Below are 19333 nucleotides of genomic sequence, written 5' to 3'. Positions count from 1 at the left end.
TGCCTATACTATAGGGGGACGTACAACAAACCAGCGTATACTGTACCTGGGGAAGTCAGACCGTCTCACAGACCATAACTAACTATATGCTCTTACCTCTAGCACAGCAGCCTGTAAGTGGGGCACGCCATATATAGCCGGTCTGCCCAATACTAAAGCTTCTACTGACAAGAGGAATTGGGAATTAGGCCAGAAGGAAACTACATTGGCGGCACTGGCTACTATAAGTAAACAGGCGCCCTCATAACCACACCAGCTATTGTGGTCAGTAGTAAGTGTGCTCCGGAGGTTACGATACAGTAACTGAGGCACGTGGAAACCGCTGTTAAAATGAATGAAAAGTCCAGCACACAGTGCTTACCCGCCGGACTACCGGGGCACGCCTACCTTGCATAGCTATCCCCACCAGGAGCGGCGAGCTGCACCGGGAGCAGCGTTGAGGGGACTCCCCATCCCCGTCTGTCCAGCGCCGGCCGCTCTCACTGCCTGCTGCTGCTGCTGCTGCTGCCGCTGCCGCTGCCGTATATACACTTCTTCTACTCTCATTGTTAAAGCAGCAGTCGGCGTTCCATCCCACTCCTCGCTTCACGTGAACAGGCTCTGTCAGCCAATCACGATGGCTCTGATGACGCCTGTCAGCCAATAGGCAGGCAGAAGCGGTGTGTTGGTCTCCACGTGAACGCCTGCTCTGAGTTGGTGTCTGAGAGAGATAGGGTACAGAGGTTCACGTGTAACTTGGGAAGGGGGATGGGATGGGACCTATAGGTCTGTCTCAATGACTGATATAGACATGTGCACTACTGAGGTTCATTCAGGACAAGGCTACTAATGCAGTATATTGGTGCATAGCACCATGTTAAAAAGGCAACATCTTTTTATTGAAAACCACATACACGCTATATGTAAGTTGACATGCAAAAAATAATGCGTTACTGTGATTTTCTGCACAGGGTTTGTTCATATATTTGGCCAAATCAATTTTGCAGGTGAAAAACTAAGGTGTTTTTTTTAAATATAATTTTTAAAATGTAAAATCATTTTATGTGTAAGATTTATGTGTCAGGTAGAATGCTGATTTTCTTTAGCTGCGATACATCAGTTATTACCACAGTTTACTAAAAAACTGTTGCCAGGGATTCTGTGTGATACCTCAGATCCCTGGTATTACTGACTGGTTGATTGATTCTATTTCGGAGTGGGAGAAGGGACCTTCTGACGTATCTAGGGGAGGAGACACGTCACCAGGGGGAGGAGCTACGGGCGAACAGGGTACCCGAAAAGTACCCTCGCGGGCTCGGTGGCTCGCTCCGCTTCGCTCGCCACCTGATTACTAAAGGTAATAGTTGGTGGCGTGGATAGTAGAGGAACTATCCCGCTGACGTAGCTCCTCCCCCTTGTGTCGTAACTCCTCCCCCAGACGGAAAAGGTCCCTTAGCCCACTTGATTCTAGCATCTACCATTACGGACTGGTAGCGACAAGGCTTAATTTACCACTATGTGCATGTGAATTGGCCTGAGCTGCAAGTTGCACTTTCCTACAAAGCAATTTCAACACAAATTATAGATAAAAGATATTGGGGGTCATTCGAGTTGATTGCTTGCTAGTTATTTTTTGCAGCGCTGCGAACAGATAGTCGCCGCCTATAGGGGAGTGTATTTTCGCTTTTCAAGTATGCAAACTTGTGCAGCCGAGCAGTACAAAAAAGTTTTGTGCAGTTTCTGAGTAGGTCTGAACTTAATCAAGCCGCTGCGATCACTTCAGCCTGTCCGGTCCCGGAATTGACGTCAGACACCCGCCCTACAAACGCTTGGACATACCTGCGTTTTTCCAACCATTCCCTGAAAACGGTCAGTTGACACCCATAAACACCCTCTTGCTGTCAATTTTCTTGCGATCGGCTGTGCGAATGGATTCTTTGTTAAATCCATCGCCCAGCACCGATCCGCTTTGTACCCGTACTACGCAGGGACGTGCAGTGAGCTAAATGGCTCAGGTGGCACTGGCTAGCACCAGAGCCAGATGTACATGCAATATATGAGCCAAAAGGGCATTGAGGAAATTTGGTGAGGTGCAGAAAAGATAGACAGTTGAAGTACTGCCTCACCTGCAATACACTTTTTACGCCACGGTTTTGGCTATAAAAATTATTAGAATAATGCAAAGAAGATATTTCAAACATATTCTTTGTATTTTTCATATACTTTATACAGTCAAAACTCTGGCACAAACGTTAGTATGCCAGGAAAGGCTCTGCCTTACCCCACCGCAAGTCACTGCACTACGATGCACCTGCGCATTGTGGTGCATAGACATGCGCAGTTTTACAGAGTTTTGACCTGATCGCAGCGATGCAAAAAATAGCTAGCGTGTGATCAGGTCAGAATGACCCCCCATACTTCACTAACTATCACTAGAGGTAGTTAGTGAATCGCCGGTTTAGGAGCATGTTGCATAGGGAGTAGCCATATTTCCTGTAAATACACCTGTTTCCTTTAATACATAAATTATACAGCACATTTAATATATTCATAGAGCTTGAGCAAAGATAAGGGGTTATGATTTTTCATGGCCCCATAGTGATCCCAGCACTAATCAAGAATAATAATAAAAAAATCCTGATGCTGCTACTAAACATGTGCTAGTAAATGCAAGATATAAAAGATAAACACTTGTTATGATACTGGTACTACTAGAAGATGGACCTCAGAACATGATGGTTTGAAACCATTGATGTTTTTAATTTAATGTTAATGTTTTTACCATTCAATGGCGGCATTAGTATATTTGCCGCCATCGAACGGTAAACATTTGACGGTGTTCCGATGTTTATTTTGGATCCCGCCAACAGTCCCATCCCCGGCCGGCCACGCTGCATAGGTTTTGCGCATGCACAGACAGGTTATTTCTCTTACGTCCTAGAGGATGCTGGGGACTCCGTAAGGACCATGGGGAATAGACTGGCTCCGCAGGAGACATGGGCACTAAAAAAGAACTTTAGGTATGGGTGTGCACTGGCTCCTCCCTCTATGCCCCTCCTCCAGACCTCAGTTTGATACAATGCCCAGAGGAGACTGGGTGCATTACAGGGAGCTCTCCTGAGTTTCCTGAAGAAAAGTATTTTGTTAGGTTTTTTATTTTCAGGGAGACCTGCTGGCAACAGGCTCCCTGCATCGTGGGACTGAGGAGAGAGAAGCGTACCTACTTAACTGCTAGGCTCTGCTTCTTAGGCTACTGGACACCATTAGCTCCAGAGGGAGTCAGAACGCAGGTCTCCCCTTGCGGTTCGTCCCGGAGCCGAGCCGCCGTCCTCCTCGCAGAGCCGGAAGATAGAAGCCGGGTGAGTATAGGAAGGCTGAAGACTTCAGAGGCGGCAGAAGACTTCAGAGCTTCACCGAGGTAACGCGCAGCGGTAACGCTGCGCGCCATTGCTCCCACACAGCACACACAGCGCACACTGTTGGGTGCAGGGCGCAGCGGGGGCGCCCTGGGCAGCAATGTTATACCTCTAGGACTGGCTATGTATGTATACACTATATTTTGTGTTATTTAAGAGAATCCCCGCCAGTTTGTTTGAAAGAGCGGGACCGAAGCCCGCCACTGAGGGGGCGGAGCTTGTCCCTCAGCACTCGCCAGCGCCATTTTTCTCCACAGCACACGCTGAGAAGCTGGCTCCCCGGACTCTCCCCTGCTGATCACCGGTGACAGAGGGTTTTAAAGAAGGGGGGGGGCACATATTTGGCGCAGTACATATATAATATAAAGAGCGCTATATCTGGGTAATTTTTTCCAGGGTTATTGGCGCGGGGTGTGTGCTGGCATACTCTCTCTCTGTCTCTCCAAAGGGCCTTGTGGGGGATCTATCTCCAGATTAGAGATTTCTCTGAGTGTGTGCAGTGTCGGTACGTGCGTGTCGGCATGTCTGAAGCGGTAGGCTCTCCTAGGGATGAGGTGGAGCGCATGAGTGTGGTGTCTCCGTCGGCAACGCCGACACATGATTGGTTGGATATGTGCAATGTTTTAAATGCAAATGTAAATTTATTGCACAAACGTTTGGACAAAGCAGAGTCCAGGGAATGTACAGGGGGTCATGCCCAGCCTTTCCCTATGTCACAGGGGCCTTCTGGGTCTCAAAAACGCCCACTTTTTCCAGTAGTAGACACTGATACCGACACGGATTCTGAATCCAGTGTCGACTATGATGATGCGAGGTTGCAGCCAAAATTGGCAAAGAGTATTCATTATATGATTATTGCTATAAAGGATGTGCTGCATATTACAGATGATCCCGCTGTACCTAATCCAAGGGTCCACATGTTTAAAGAAAAGAAGCCTGAGGTTACTTTTCCCCCTTCTTATGAATTAAATGAGTTATTTGAAAGTGCTTGGGAAACTCCAGACAAAAAACTGCAGATTCCCAAAAGGATTCTTATGGCGTATCCTTTCCCGATCAAGGACAGGATACGGTGGGAATCCTCCCCAAGGGTGGACAACGCATTGACGCGCCTTTCTAAAAAGGTGGCGCTGCCGTCTCATGATACCGCAACCCTCAGGGATCCTGCTGATCGCAAGCAGGAGACCACCTTGAAGTAAATTTAAACACATACTGGTACATTACTCAGGCCGGCAATAGCGTCGGCTTGGGTTTGTAGCGCTGTAATAGCGTGGACCGATACCTTATCTTCTGATATGGATACGATGGATAAGGAAACTATTTTATTGACCCTGGGCCATATTAAGGATGCGGTCCTTTATATGAGAGAGGCTCAGAGGGTTGTAGGCATACTGGGTTCCAGAGCGAACGCTACGGCGATTTCTGCCAGGCGAGCACTGTGGACCCGACAGTGGACGGGTGATGCTGACTCGAAACGGCATATGAAGGATTTGCCTTACAAGGGTGAGGAATTATTTGGGGAAGGTCTCACGGACCTAGTTTCCACAGCTACTGCGGGTAAATCAACTTTTTTACCTTATGTTTCCTCACAGCCTAAGAAAGCGCCACATTATCAGATGCAGTCCTTTCGGTCACATAAATCCAAGAGAGCTCGGGGATCTTCCTTTCTTGCCAGAGGTAAGGGCAAGGGGAAAAAGCTGCCAGCTGCAGCCAGTTCCCAGGAACAGAAGTCCTCCCCGGCTTCTACTAAATCCACCGCATGACGCTGGGGCTCCGCTGAGGGAGTCCGCTCCGGTGGGGGCACGTCTTCGTCTTTTCAGCCAAATCTGGGCTCACTCTCAGGTGGATCCCTGGGCAATAGACATTGTTTCCCAGGGGTACAAGCTGGAATTCGAAGAGGTGCCTCCTCGCCGGTTTTTCAAAACGGCACTGCCGGCTTCTTCCCCAGAGAGGGAGGTAGTTTTGGCAGCGATTCAAAAGTTGTGCCTTCAACAAGTGGTGGTCAAAGTTCCCCTGCTTCAACAGGGGATGGGCTATTACTTAACCCTGTTTGTGGTCCCGAAACCGGACGGTTCGGTCAGACCCATTCTGAATTTAAAATCCTTAAACCTATACTTAAAGAGGTTCAAGTTCAAGATGGAATCGCTCAGAGCGGTCATCGCAAGCCTGGAAGGGGGAGATTATATGGTGTCCCTAGACATAAAGGATGCATACCTTCATGTCCCCATATATCAACCTCATCAGGCATTCCTGAGATTTGTTGTGCAGGATTGTCATTACCAATTTCAGACGTTGCCGTTTGGGCTTTCCACGACCCGAGGATTTTTACCAAATTAATGGCAGAAATGATGGTGCTCCTGCGCAAGCAGGGTGTCACAATTATCCCATACTTGGACGATCTCCTGATAAAAGCGAGATCAAGAGAACAGTTGCTGGACAGCGTTTCACTCTCGAGTGTTGCAACAGCACGGTTGGATTCTCAATCTACCGAAGTCACAGTTAGTTCCAACGACCCGATTGCCTTTCTTAGGCATGATTCTGGACACGGAACAAAAGAGGGTTTTTCTCCCGATGGAAAAAGCCCAGGAACTTCAGAGCTTGGTCAGGGACATGTTGAAGCCAGACATGGTGTCGGTACATCACTGCACTCGAGTTCTGGGAAAAATGGTGGCGTCTTACGAGGCCATTCCATTCGGCAGGTTCCATGCAAGGACTTTTCAGTGGGACCTTCTGGACAAGTGGTCCGGGTCACATCTACAGATTCATCAAATGATCCGCCTGTCCCCCAGGGCCAGGGTATCTCTTCTGTGGTGGCTGCAGAGTGCTCACCTTCTAGAGGGTCGCAGGTTCGGCATTCAGGACTGGGTTCTGGTAACCACGGACGTGAGCCTCCGAGGTTGGGGAGCGGTCACGCAGGGAAGAAACTTCCAGGGTCTGTGGTCAAGCCAGGAAGCTTGTCTGCACATCAATGTGCTGGAATTAAGGGCCATATACAACGGCCTTCGTCAAGCGGAGACCTTACTTCGAGGTCTACCGGTTCTGATTCAGGCAGACAACATCACAGCAGTGGCTCATGTAAACCGCCAAGGCGGCACAAGGAGCAGAGTGGCAATGGCAGAGGCCTCAAGGATTCTTCGATGGGCGGAGAGTCATGTAAGCGCTCTGGCAGCGGTCTTCATTCTGGGAGTGGACAACTGGGAAGCAGACTTCCTCAGCAGACACGATCTGCATCCAGGAGAGTGGGGACTTCATCAGGAAGTCTTCGCAGAGATTGCAAGTCAGTGGGGACTGCCTCAAATAGACATGATGGCTTCACGCCTCAACAAGAAACTTCCGAGATATTGCGCCAGGTCAAGGGACCCTCAGGCGGTTGCAGTGGACGCACTGGTGACACCGTGGGTGTTTCAGTCGGTCTATGTGTTACCTCCTCTTCCTCTCATCTCAAAGATACTGAGAATCATAAGACGAAGAGGGGTTCAGACAATTCTCATTGTTCCAGATTGGCCTCGAAGGGCCTGGTATCCGGATCTGCAGGAAATGCTCACAGGAGATCCGTGGCCTCTTCCTCTCAGGGAAGACCTGTTACAACAAGGGCCCTGTCTGTTCTAGGACTTACCGCGACTGCGTTTGACGGCATGGAGGCTGAACGCAGGATCCTAGCGGAAAAGGGCATTCCGGATGAGGTCATTCCTACTCTGATGAAGGCTAGGAAGGAGGTGACAGCGAAACATTATCACCGTATTTGGAGGAAATATGTGTCTTGGTGCGAAGCCAAGACTGCTCCTCCGGAAGAATTCCATCTGGGCCGTTTTCTCCACTTCCTGCAAACTGGAGTGAATTTGGGCCTAAAATTAGGCTCAATTAAAGTTCAGATTTCGGCCCTATCCATTTTCTTTCGAAAGGAATTGGCTTCTCTTCCGGAAGTCCAGACTTTTGTGAAAGGGGTACGGCATATCCAGCCTCCTTTTGTGCCTCCGGTGGCACCATGGGACCTTAACGTGGTGTTACGGTTTCTTAAGTCTCACTGGTTTGAACCTCTTCAAACAGTTGAATTGAAGTATCTCACTTGGAAAGTGGTCAGGTTATTGGCCTTAGCTTCAGCGCAGCGAGTGTCGGAGTTGGCGGCTTTGTCTCACAAAAGCCCTTATCTGATTTTCCATGTGGATAGAGCTGAGTTGCGGATTTTTGCCTAAGGTGGTTTCTTCTTTTCATATGAACCAACCTATTGTGGTGCCTGTGGCTACGAGGGACGTGGAGGATTCCGAGTCCCTGGATGTGTTCAGGGCATTGAAAATTTATGTGGCCAGAACGACTCGGGTTAGGAAAACAGATGCCCTGTTTATCCTGTATGCAGCCAACAAGGTTGGCGCTCCTGCTTCTAAGCAGACTATTGCTCGCTGGATCTGTAACACGATTCAGCAGGCTCATTCTACGGCTGGATTGCCGTTACCAAATTCGGTAAAGGCCCATTCCACTAGGAAGGCGGGCTCTTCTTGGGCGGCTGCCCGAGGTGTCTCGGCATTACAGCTTTGTCGAGCGGCGACTTGGTCGGGTTCAAACACTTTTGCAAAATTCTACAAGTTTGATACCCTGGCTGAGGAGGACCTCATGTTTGCTCATTCGGTGCTGCAGAGTCATCCGCACTCTCCCGCCCGTTTTGGAGCTTTGGTATATCCCCATGGTCCTTACACAGTCCCCAGCATCCTCTAGGACGTAAGAAAAAATAAGATTTTAAACCTACCGGTAAATCTTTTTCTCCTAGTCCGTAGAGGATGCTGGGCGCCCGTCCCAGAGCGGACAACATCCTGCAAGACTTGTATATAGTTGTTGCTTACATAAGGGTTCTGTTTCAGTTTGGATCAGTCTCGGACTGATACTGTTTTTGTTTCATACTGTTGACTGGTTCGTATATTCCATGTTATACGGTGTGAATGGTGTGGCTGGTATGAATCTTGCCCTTGGATTTCCAAAATCCTTTCCTCGTACTGTACGTCTCCTCTGGGCACAGTTTCTCTAACTGAGGTCTGGAGGAGGGGCATAGAGGGAGGAGCCAGTGCACACCCATACCTAAAGTTTTTTTTTAGTGCCCATGTCTCCTGCGGAGCCCGTCTATTCCCCATGATCCTTACGGAGTCCCCAGCATCCTCTACGGACTAGGAGAAAAGATTTACCGGTAGGTTTAAAATCTTATTTTCTACATGCACAAATCATATGATTTTTTTTCTGTTGAATTCTTTTGATGAGGTGGTTAGTTACCATCACATCGAAAGATTCGATGGCGAAAGTACAGCCATCATTTGACGGTGGCCTTCTGAAGCCCATCCCTACTAGACTGAGAACAGGTCTTCATTCGGCTATGAATAATTTGAAAAGTAGGCTTCTTGTAACAATACAATACAAACTTATTATTAACAAAAATAATAACATAGACATACATACTGTAGTAATATGAATACAAATAAATATTGCACATCATTTAATAGATATTGCACTTCAAAAAATAGATTGTCAGTCCTATTTCTTAGTCAGCCATCAGTATTATAAACAATGTTTCCATTAGGCAACTGGATCTTTAGAATATACATTAAAATAAATCACACATAACTGACTTTTATAGGTATTTACAGAGAGGGAGTACAATATTAGCAAGTTAGTAACTCTAGGAGAAAGTACCTTCACCAATGGTCTTAGTCCCTCACATACTTAATAACAGATGGCTGTTATTACAGTTCCACCGTAAATCTCTCCTTCCAATGTCAGCTTGTGTCTATGTCCATGCTGCTAGTTTCCAATCACGAGGAGCATCATACGACAGTACTTGGTGTTTGAAAGTACAGAGGGAATAAAGCCTGCAGATGTTTGGTTCTGTGTACCGTTAAGTAAAAGAAAGTTTCCTAATAGGATCTCGGAACAACATATTGCCGGGCTTGTAGAACCTAATGTCTACGCATTTCGTTCTGAGGTCCCAGAACTTCTGTAGACCATTCACTTCAAGATTCCATATTCTGTGTATTCAAATATGCTCTTCTGCCTAACTCTACTGGAGATACTGTCACCTTCCTGTCAGATTGAACCATCTCATTTCTTTAACCCCTTAGAATGCACCAAAGCCACACATAAATTCTCATAAATACAGCTTAATTGAAGGCAACTCCAACGTTTGCAATCCATCCCGGCCAGAGGCTTCCACCATATAACTTCTAAAGCAAGAACAAGGGATCGCTAATATTCAAGCACATAAATGTATAGTAAATAAGTTTAATTATGACTTATTGAGACTTGATCATAAAACGTATCTGATTACGAAGAGCTTCATTAATCCATATTGAGAAGGCTGTGTTCGTAATATCCAGAAATAGCCAACCAACCACTTCACTAGTCTGACTGATGATCCTTACCAGTGCTCTTCAATATCTCTATTGATGACGTAACTAATGAAGATGCAGCGCTTGCGTGAAGATTAATTGCTTTGTTTCTAAAGCTGGTTCTTAATGCCCTGAAAATATTATTATTACCAGTTATTTATATAGCGCACACATATTCTGCAGCGCTTTACAGAGAAAATTTGGTTCCCCGTTTAACCCACAAATCTCAATTTCCGATGCCAAGGGTACTAAGGGAACAGAGTGTTTCAGGGCGAATTGGCGGTCCATAAAAACCCCGTCGGCCCCACTGTCCACAAAGGCCTCAGTCTTGACAGTTTGACCGAGGATCTTCAAGGTCACCGGAATGATAAAAGTCTTCTTGGGAAATTCTGACTTCTGGCCTGACAGGATATTTCCCATCACCCTCAGGCCCTGAAGTTTTCCGGCTTTTCTGGGCATGATACTACCACATGACCTTTATTCCCACAGTACAAACACAACCCCTGCTGTCTCCTCCGCGTCTTCTCACGCGAGGAGAGGCGGGTAGCCCCAATCTGCATAGGCTCCTCGGAAAATTCCTCAGAGTCTGAGGTTCCCTTGGGAAGGAAGGAAATCTCAGTCTCCCTTTCAAGCCTACGCTCTCTCAGCCGTCTATCCACCCGGATGGATAACTGCATGAGCTGATCCAAGCTATCAGGCAAGGGATATTGTACCAGTTGGTCCTTTATCTGGTTAGAAAGACCTCTTCGGTACTGGTGTCTCAGGGCTGGGTCATTCCACTGGGTATCATGGGCCAACCTCCGAAACTCCGTACAGTAAACCTCAACTGGCCTTCGCCCTTGCTTAAGGATCGAAATCTGAGCCTCGGCTGAGGCCGTCTTGTCAGGGTCATCATACAACATGCCCAGTGCCGTAAAAAAAGCATCAACACTTTTAAGCGACGGACAGTCAGGCTGCAACCCATATGCCCAGACCTGTGGGTCTCCTTGTAGCAAGGAAATCACTATGCCCACCCGCTGAATCTCCGACCCAGAAGACTGAGGCCTAAGCCGGAAGTATAGCTTGCAGCTCTCCTTGAAACAAAAGAACTGCGAGCGATCTCCAGAAAAACGATCCGGGAGATTTACTTTCGGCTCCTTAACCCCTGCAGGTGCTGCTGCTGCGGGAGCTCCGCCAGCAGCCTGGGAGGTGTGCATTTTAATGGACAAATCATTAAATTGTCGAGTCAGGACCTGCACCTGATCGACCACCTGTTGCAACGTATTTTGAGGGGTATGCTCCATATTCCCACAAAATTTCAACAGGAGTATTAGGCTGCTGAATATGTTATGCACACCAGTGCCTGCAGGAAAGTACTGGTGTCAGAACTGTTATGCACTCCAGTGCCTGCAGGAATGTACTGGTGTTTGAACTGTTATGCAAAACAAATGGACTCACAGACAGACTGGGGAATATGACATAACGTACACAGAAGGTGATAGGGTAACAAAATACACACAAGGTGAACAGAGAAGCCCAGAGGCTAAGGAACTGGGTATCTCCCTTGTATTAGAACTGCTCAGATGGGAAAAGCAAGATGTTGTGTTTTAATACGTAGAGAACCCGAAATGCTGTTGCTAAGGGCAACAGCAAAACCCTAAAGGGTTACCAACGGGTGTGGCAGTAAACTCCTTGGTCAGAGATGGAATGATAGACACAAGGAGAGTCTCCACAATCCTAATTCTCACTTGCAGTGCACAGGTTCAGCTTACTGCCACTAAACTGACCCCTGACACCTAGCACAGTGAGACAGGATTAGACAGGCAAGTCTTAGAATACAGCCGCAAACTTGCTAAGTTCACAGAGTAGTAACAGAACCCCAGCAAGCTAAACGACTGACTCCAGTCTTACTGCTAGGTCTGGATTGGCAGAGTGTAATACCAAATCCCCAGGCCTATTTGCAGTAAGCAACAAACAAATACAAAGCTACACAGTACTGGTTAACTTTCAGGAACTGACTAACCAACAAAGATTCAGCAGCATCTGCTTACCCTGAGAAGAGGCCTTATAAAGCAGGTGCTGTCCACGCCCCACTCAGACCTCACAGACTGTGAGCACAAAAACCAGCACCGGATCCCCTGCCGTGCACAGAGCCTATAACCACTGCACAGCAAAAGACCCGAACCGGAGTATCAGCTGCGCTCAGGTTACTCCGCTAGCACTTGTCTCCCGGTTGCCATGACGACGTGGCAGCACAGGGCAGGAGACCCTAACAGAAAGACGAGGCAGGAGACCTGGGGCCGACCGTGTCCAAAGGGTCTTACTGGACCGGGTTTTCCAGGAGCGTTTCCACAGGCAGCAGTGGGTTAGGAACGACAGGGCTGCAGCAGCAATGGAGAACCGGCTAAGCAGGATTAGGAGTAACCAGAATACGGCAAGAATCCTGGGAGCACAGGGCTAAAGCACCTACAACAGGGTTGTAACTTGAAGCACTGGCGTCCCTGTCCTAAACCAGCCCCCTTTTATAGGAAGAAGTTTCCCTAGATTGGCTGGAAGGAACAGGAAGCAAGAACTATGCCTCAAACTTGGTCTCCAACATGGCGGCGCCCAGTAATGCAGACCTTTTTACATAGCCACTCAGCTCACTGCCCATGGTCTCCACGAGTGGACCCCCTCACCGCCACTACTGCTGCCCTTGGACCCGGCACAACAGCCCACCTCCGCCGATGCCCAGCCGCCTGTGAAGCCAGCCCCGCAGCCCCAGCGTGCCGGTAAGACCCCGGACGCTGACATTTCCAGATTTACATCTATACCAGATAGCATGTATTCTGGCCCCATTGGGAGCATGGCTTATGGTGAATAGACCCAAATCTAGGGTGTCCTTGGAAAGAGGCCTCCTATCCCCCTTCCCCCTATCAAGTATTGTATGGATGCCTGAATCGTAGGGTTTGAACATCACCTCAAGGTCTGTAGTGGTCCAATCCGCTCGTAAATCCTGGTAGCTAAGATTCCGGAAATATCTCTCCCTTCACTTGAATTCTCGTTGAGTGTAGTAGCTGACCTGATCCCGGACCTGTCACTTGAGTATTGAGTTCCCAAGGGGCTAAGACTCTATAAGAGGTAACGGAGATGGGTATTCTGATGCCCTACACCCAACTCCAAACTCTGTTCTTCCTACCCAATAGGGATTTTTATAAGTATCTCCAACTCCGGCATTGGCTACAAAGTGTAGCCAAGCCCCCTTACAAAATACTGCTGACCCCCAGGTACATTTACAATTTGATTGTAAGAGCGGATGGTAAGGGCACAGTGTCAAACTGGTACTCACTCTTAAACCACCCACAACGATCTATGAAGCTTAAATCTCAAATAAAATGGGAATCCAATTTAAATTGTGTCCTTATGAATGAGGAATGGCACTCTGTATTTTAATCTTGCCTTCACGTATCTAAATGTATGTCTCACATAGAGCAGCTTTATAAGCTTCTACATCGCCAATATTTAACCCTTGCTCTTTTACACTCTACCTGGCCATCTACTCCCAATGTCTGCTGGCTAATTTGTGGTAATGCGGGAACACTCCTGCATGTATTTTGGTCGTGTACACTGCTCACTGTACTCTGGTGTCAAGTTTTAATCCTTATCTCTAGGATTGTTGGTTTCCCGATCTCACCCCAACCTTCGCTGGCCCTGCTACATTTGTTCCCAAGGAACATACCCCCACGGTATGTAATAGGTCACATTCTAGCATATACGAAGCTGTTACTACCGCAAAAATGGCGACCCCTCCTGTGATTCCTACGATTTCCGCCATTGAAACTGCTGTCCATTCTCATGTTGAGTTTGAAACTGTAGGCGTATCCTTTGCTCCCTGAATGCCGGGCACATACCAAAATGTTCAGCGTGGAGTAAATATAGGTAAACACACCTTCCTTGATACAGACTTAATTCTGACACATCTCCGGACAATATTGCCAGACGATACTGTTCTCCATCAGTATGGATCAGTGTGGTACAGTATCTTGGACGTATAATTGACACTTTTGCCTCCTCCAAGTGTTATTCTCTGTTTTCAAATGTATTGTTCACTGAATTGGACTGATATAACGTATTTGATTGTTTCCGGTGATATTGTATGTATATTTATACGATTCCCCCTTTCCCTTCCCTTTTCATTTCTGTAACCTCCCCCTACCTTTCTCTTTTGAAATATAATAAAAATGTAATCTTGAAAAAGAACTGTAAGATCTTGGCATGTGGGCTAATTTTTCCCACAAAACATACAATTAGTAGAATCCATGCCTAGAAGAATCAGAGCTGTATTAAGGGCAAAAGGTGGTCCAACAAAGTACTAACCCAGTGGTCATAATTTGGCTGCTCCGCATCTGTTCATATGCAGCTTCAGATATATTTTACACTTACCATTCCATTTAGAAAGGCAGGACAGAGGAGGGCTTTGGACCCTATTCGATATCCTTAGCAGATTCTGCAAAAAGCAGAATCTGCTACTGCTGATGATTGCATGCTCGGGGCCGCCCAGTACAGGGCAAGGCCGCCCATTATGCCAATTCCCGCCCAGTGTTGCGATTGCAATCTAATCTCTGACCTGGGATTTGAGGATGCGCCCTGCATACGCAGCATGGCTGCGTATGCAGCCGTAATGCCGCCATTTTCTTTATCGGAACAGTCCATCCACGCCTGTGTTGACCAGACCACTCCGACCCCCCGATGGCCGCTGCTGTCATTCAAAGTGTGATTGCATTCCTCCGGAATACGATCGCACTTTGATAGTTTGCGCATACATGTTGTGGCTGCTGCACATGCGCAGAAGTACAAAAATCGCACAAATGCAATTTTTTTTTACTTTTGCGTCCCTTACTGAATAGGGGTAAAAATACAGTACAGGTGTGTTCACATACTGTAAATGCTACTGAGTCAAACCTGGACACAGACACATACAGGCATGTTGACTTTTGCAGTCTAAAAATGTTTTTTTCAATTAATAATTTCAGAATAATGTAAAAAAAAAGTCCCTAGCGTGCTCTTTTTACATCCCCACCCAGATCCATGGGGGTGCCCTCTTTAGTGTTTCAGCTTTTAAACCAGTGGGCAAATGAGGTGCTCTTTGCAGAACTCTGTGGAGACTTGCCGACTACATGATGCTTAGCTGCTATGAACTACATTGATAAGGGGGGTACAAATTAAAGAGATGTGTGCCGAGCGATCTGTCAGTGACCGCTCAGCACACATCTCTCCCCCTGCTCAGCACAGTGCAAAGTGTGCTCAGCAAGGGATTTGGACGCTCATTTCACCCAGCGGTGATATGAGCGACCTGCTAGATTGTGCCTGCACGCAGGCCAATCTAGCACTGGCGATAGGGCCGTGCGGGGCCGCGCATCGCTATCACTGTGGGGCATACACACGGAGAGATCCGTGCTTAAATTCTAAGCAATCTAGTCAGATTGCTTAGATTTTAAGCACAGATCTCTCAGTGTGTACCCCCCTATAGACTGTAGTTTACTGAGGGTTTAGTATTGTATGCCGACGGCCGGGCTCCTGGCGACCAGCATACCGGCACTGGAATCCCGACCGCCGGCATACCGACAGCGTGGCGAGCGCAAATTAGCCCCTTGCGGGCTCGCTGCGCTCGCCACGATGCGTGGCATGGTGGACCCCCAAGAGGGAGGTAAAGTGTCGGTATGCCGGCTGTCGGGATTCCGGCGCCAGTATACTGTGCGCTGGGATCCCGACAGCCGGCAAACTGAAGACCACCCGTTTACTGATACTACATCTATGGTAAATTGCATTTTATGTCTGCATTTTGGATACAAATATGTTTCAGCTTAGCAGCAGCCCCTTACTGTTTCCCTCCCTAGTGTGTGTGTGTGTGTGTGTGTGTGTGTGTGTGTGTGTGTGTGTGTGTTATTGCGGGAACTAGAATACAGCTCATGAAAACACACACAAAAAAAAACTATCACGATATGCAAGATTTCCCAACTTACAGTTCAGAGTTCTCTTGGTAAACATGCATTGATTGTCCACAGGTAGTGAACCCTAGCTAGAAGGCTTGACACAAGGACCTGCACAGCAAAAATGTGTAGTGAGACTATTGCCTGACTAGAGAAAATTAGAAAGCTAGGACTTGTCTAATGGAATGGAATGCAATCCGGTTCTCCTATTTACTGCAGGTACCCCGTAAACTAGCTGTTGAATAGAATAACTGGCAAACTAGAGGTGTCTGGGAATGGTTTATATAAAGCACTCTGCACTAAGATTGGACACTGCAGTCATGTGAGAAATAAGGTCCTAATTCAGACCTATTCGCTCGCTAGTTGTTTTTTGCAGCGCTGCAATCAGATAGTGGCCGCCTACAGGGGAGTGTATTTTAGCTGTGCAAGTGTGCGAATGCATGTGCAGCTGAGCGGTACAAAAAGATCTTTTGCAGTTTCTGAGTAGCCCAGGACTTACTCAGTTTTTGCGATCATTTCAGCCTGTCCAGGACCGGAATTGACGTCAGACACCCGCCCTGCAAACGCTTGGACGCGTCTGCGTTTCTCTAACGTCCTAGTGGATGCTGGGGACTCCGTAAGGACCATGGGGAATAGACGGCTCCGCAGGAGACTGGGCACTCTAAGAAAGAATTAGTACTAATGGTGTGCACTGGCTCCTCCCTCTATGCCCCTCCTCCAGACCTCAGTTAGAATCTGTGCCCGGACGGAGCTGGGTGCATTTTAGTGAGCTCTCCTGAGCTTGCTAATAAGAAAGTATTTTAGTTAGGTTTTTTATTTTCAGAGAGCTTCTGCTGGCAACAGACTCTCTGCTACGTGGGACTGAGGGGAGAGAAGCAAACCTACTAACTGCGGCTAGGTTGCGCTTCTTAGGCTACTGGACACCATTAGCTCCAGAGGGTTCGAACACAGGATCTTAACCTTGGTCGTCCGTTCCCGGAGCCGCGCCGCCGTCCCCCTCGCAGAGCCAGAAGACAGAAGCCGGCAGAAGCAAGAAGACATCAAAATCGGCGGCAGAAGACTCCTGTCTTCACATGAGGTAGCGCACAGCACTGCAGCTGTGCGCCATTGCTCCCACACTACCCACACACTCCGGTCACTGTAGGGTGCAGGGCGCAGGGGGGGGGGGGGCGCCCTGGGCAGCAATTATGATACCTCTTGGCAAAAGTCACATATATACAGCTGGGCACTGTATAAATGTATGAGCCCCCGCCATTATTTTTACACAGAAAGCGGGACAGAAGCCCGCCGCTGAGTGGGCGGGGCTTCTTCCTCAGCACTCACCAGCGCCATTTTCTCTCCACAGCTCCGCTGACAGGAAGCTCCCCAGGCTCTCCCCTGCAGTCTCCAGGTAGAAAGAGGGTAAAAAGAGAGGGGAGCACATAAATTTAGGCGCATAAATCAGTTATACAGCAGCTACTGGGTAAACACTAAGTTACTGTGTAATCCCTGGGTTATATAGCGCTGGGGTGTGTGCTGGCATACTCTCTCTCTGTCTCCCCAAAAGGCCTTGTGGGGGTCCTGTCCTCAATTAGAGCATCCCCTGTGTGTGTGTGCGGTGTGTCGGTACGATTGTGTCGACATGTTTGACGAGGAAGGCTACATGGAGGCAGAACAGGTGCAGATGAATGTGGTGTCTCCGCCGACGGCGCCGACACCTGATTGGATGGATATGTGGAAGGTGTTAAATGATAATGTAAACTCCTTGCATAAAAGGTTGGATAAAGCTGAAGCCTTGGGACAGTCAGGGTCTCAACCCATGCCTGATCCTACAGCTCAGAGGCCGGCAGGGTCTCAAAAGCGCCCACTACCCCAAATTGTTGACACAGATATCGACACGGATTCTGACTCCAGTGTCGATGGCGATGAGGCAAAATTGCAGCCTAAAATGGCTAAAGCCATCCGCTACATGATTATAGCAATGAAGGATGTGTTGCATATATCAGAGGAAAACCCTGTCCCTGACAAGAGGGTTTATATGTTTGGGGAAAAAAAGCAAGAGGTGACTTTTCCCCCTTCACATGAATTAAATGAATTATGTGAAAAAGCATGGGATTCTCCTGATAGGAAAGTGCTGATTTCCAAAAGATTACTTATGGCGTATCCTTTCCCGCCAACGGACAGGTTACGCTGAGAATCCTCCCCTAGGGTAGACAAAGCGTTGACGCGCTTATCCAAGAAGGTGGCCCTGCCGTCACAGGATACGGGCCGCCCTAAAGGATCCTGCGGATAGGAAGCAGGAAGGTATCCTGAAGTCTGTTTATGCACATTCCGGTACTCTACTGAGGCCAGCAATTGCTTCGGCCTGGATGTGTAGTGCTGTAGCAGCATGGACAGATACTCTATCTGAGGAAATAGATACCCTGAACAGGGAGACTATTTTACTGACCCTGGGGCATATCAAAGACGCTGTCCTATATATGAGGGATGCCCAGAGGGACATTTGCCTACTGGGCTCTAGAATAAACGCAATGTCGATTTCTGCCAGAAGGGTCCTGTGGACTCGGCAATGGACAGGTGATGCCGACTCTAAAAAACACATGGAGGTTTTACCTTATAAGGGTGAGGAATTGTTTGGGGACGGTCTTTCGGACCTAGTTTCCACAGCTTTCGGCTGGGAAGTCAATTTTTTTGCCATATGTTCCCTCACAGCCTAAGAAAGCACCGTATTACTAAATGCAGTCCTTTCGTTCACAAAAAAGCAAGAAAATCAGACGCTGGGGCTCCACAGGTGGAGCCGGGAGCGGTGGGGGCGCGTCTCCGAAATTTCAGCCACCAGTGGGTTCGTTCACAGGTGGATCCCTTGGCTATACAGATTGTGTCTCAGGGATACAAGCTGGAATTCGAAGTGATGCCCCTTCACCGTTACCTAAAATCGGCCCTGCCAGCTTCCCCCAGGGAAAGGGAGGTAGTGTTAGCGGCAATTCACAAGTTATATCTCCAGCAGGTGGTGGTAAAGGTTCCCCTCCTTCAACAGGGAAGGGGTTACTATTCCACAATGTTTGTGGTACCGAAACCGGACGGTTCGGTCAGACCCATTTTGAATTTAAAATCCATGAACATTTATCTGAAGAAATTCAAGTTCAAAATGGAATCGCTCAGAGCGGTCATTGCAAGCCTGGAAGAGGGGGATTTTATGGTGTCTCTGGACATCAAGGATGCTTACTTGCATGTCCCCATTTATCCACCTCATCAGGAGTACCTCAGGTTTGTGGTACAGGACTGTCATTACCAATTCCAGACGTTGCCGTTTGGCCTGTCCACGGCACCGAGAATATTTACCAAGGTAATGGCGGAAATGATGGTGCTCCTTCGAAAGCAAGGAGTTACAATTATCCCATACTTGGACGATCTCCTCATAAAGGTGAGGTCCAGGGAGCAGTTGCTGATCAGCGTAGCACACTCTCAGGAAGTGTTGCAACAGCACTGCTGGATTCTGAATATTCCAAAGTCGCAGCTGATTCCTACGACGCGTCTGCCCTTCCTGGCCATGATTCTGGACACAGACCAGAAGAAGGTGTTTCTCTCGGCGGAGAAGGCTCAGGAGCTCGTGACTCTGGTCAGAGACCTCCTAAAACCAAAACAGGTG

The 19333-nt window shown here is 48.0% G+C and overlaps 1 protein-coding gene across 1 annotated transcript in view; it reads right to left on the bottom strand.

The window, feature by feature from the left end:
- Positions 1-549, bottom strand: part of PPP1R3B (protein phosphatase 1 regulatory subunit 3B) — a 35234-nt gene extending 34685 nt beyond the window's left edge. Inside the window, exon 1 of the mRNA XM_063920039.1 lies at positions 388-549. The gene's annotated coding sequence lies outside the window, so the exon portion shown is untranslated. The remainder of the gene's footprint in view (positions 1-387) is intronic.
- Positions 550-19333: the final 18784 nt, after the last annotated feature.

The sequence above is a fragment of the Pseudophryne corroboree genome, chromosome 1 (assembly GCF_028390025.1).
Source record: "Pseudophryne corroboree isolate aPseCor3 chromosome 1, aPseCor3.hap2, whole genome shotgun sequence".
In the NCBI taxonomy this organism is placed as follows: domain Eukaryota; kingdom Metazoa; phylum Chordata; class Amphibia; order Anura; family Myobatrachidae; genus Pseudophryne; species Pseudophryne corroboree.
Note: the sequence above shows the minus strand (reverse complement) of the source record. Positions and strands in the feature narration are given on the sequence as shown.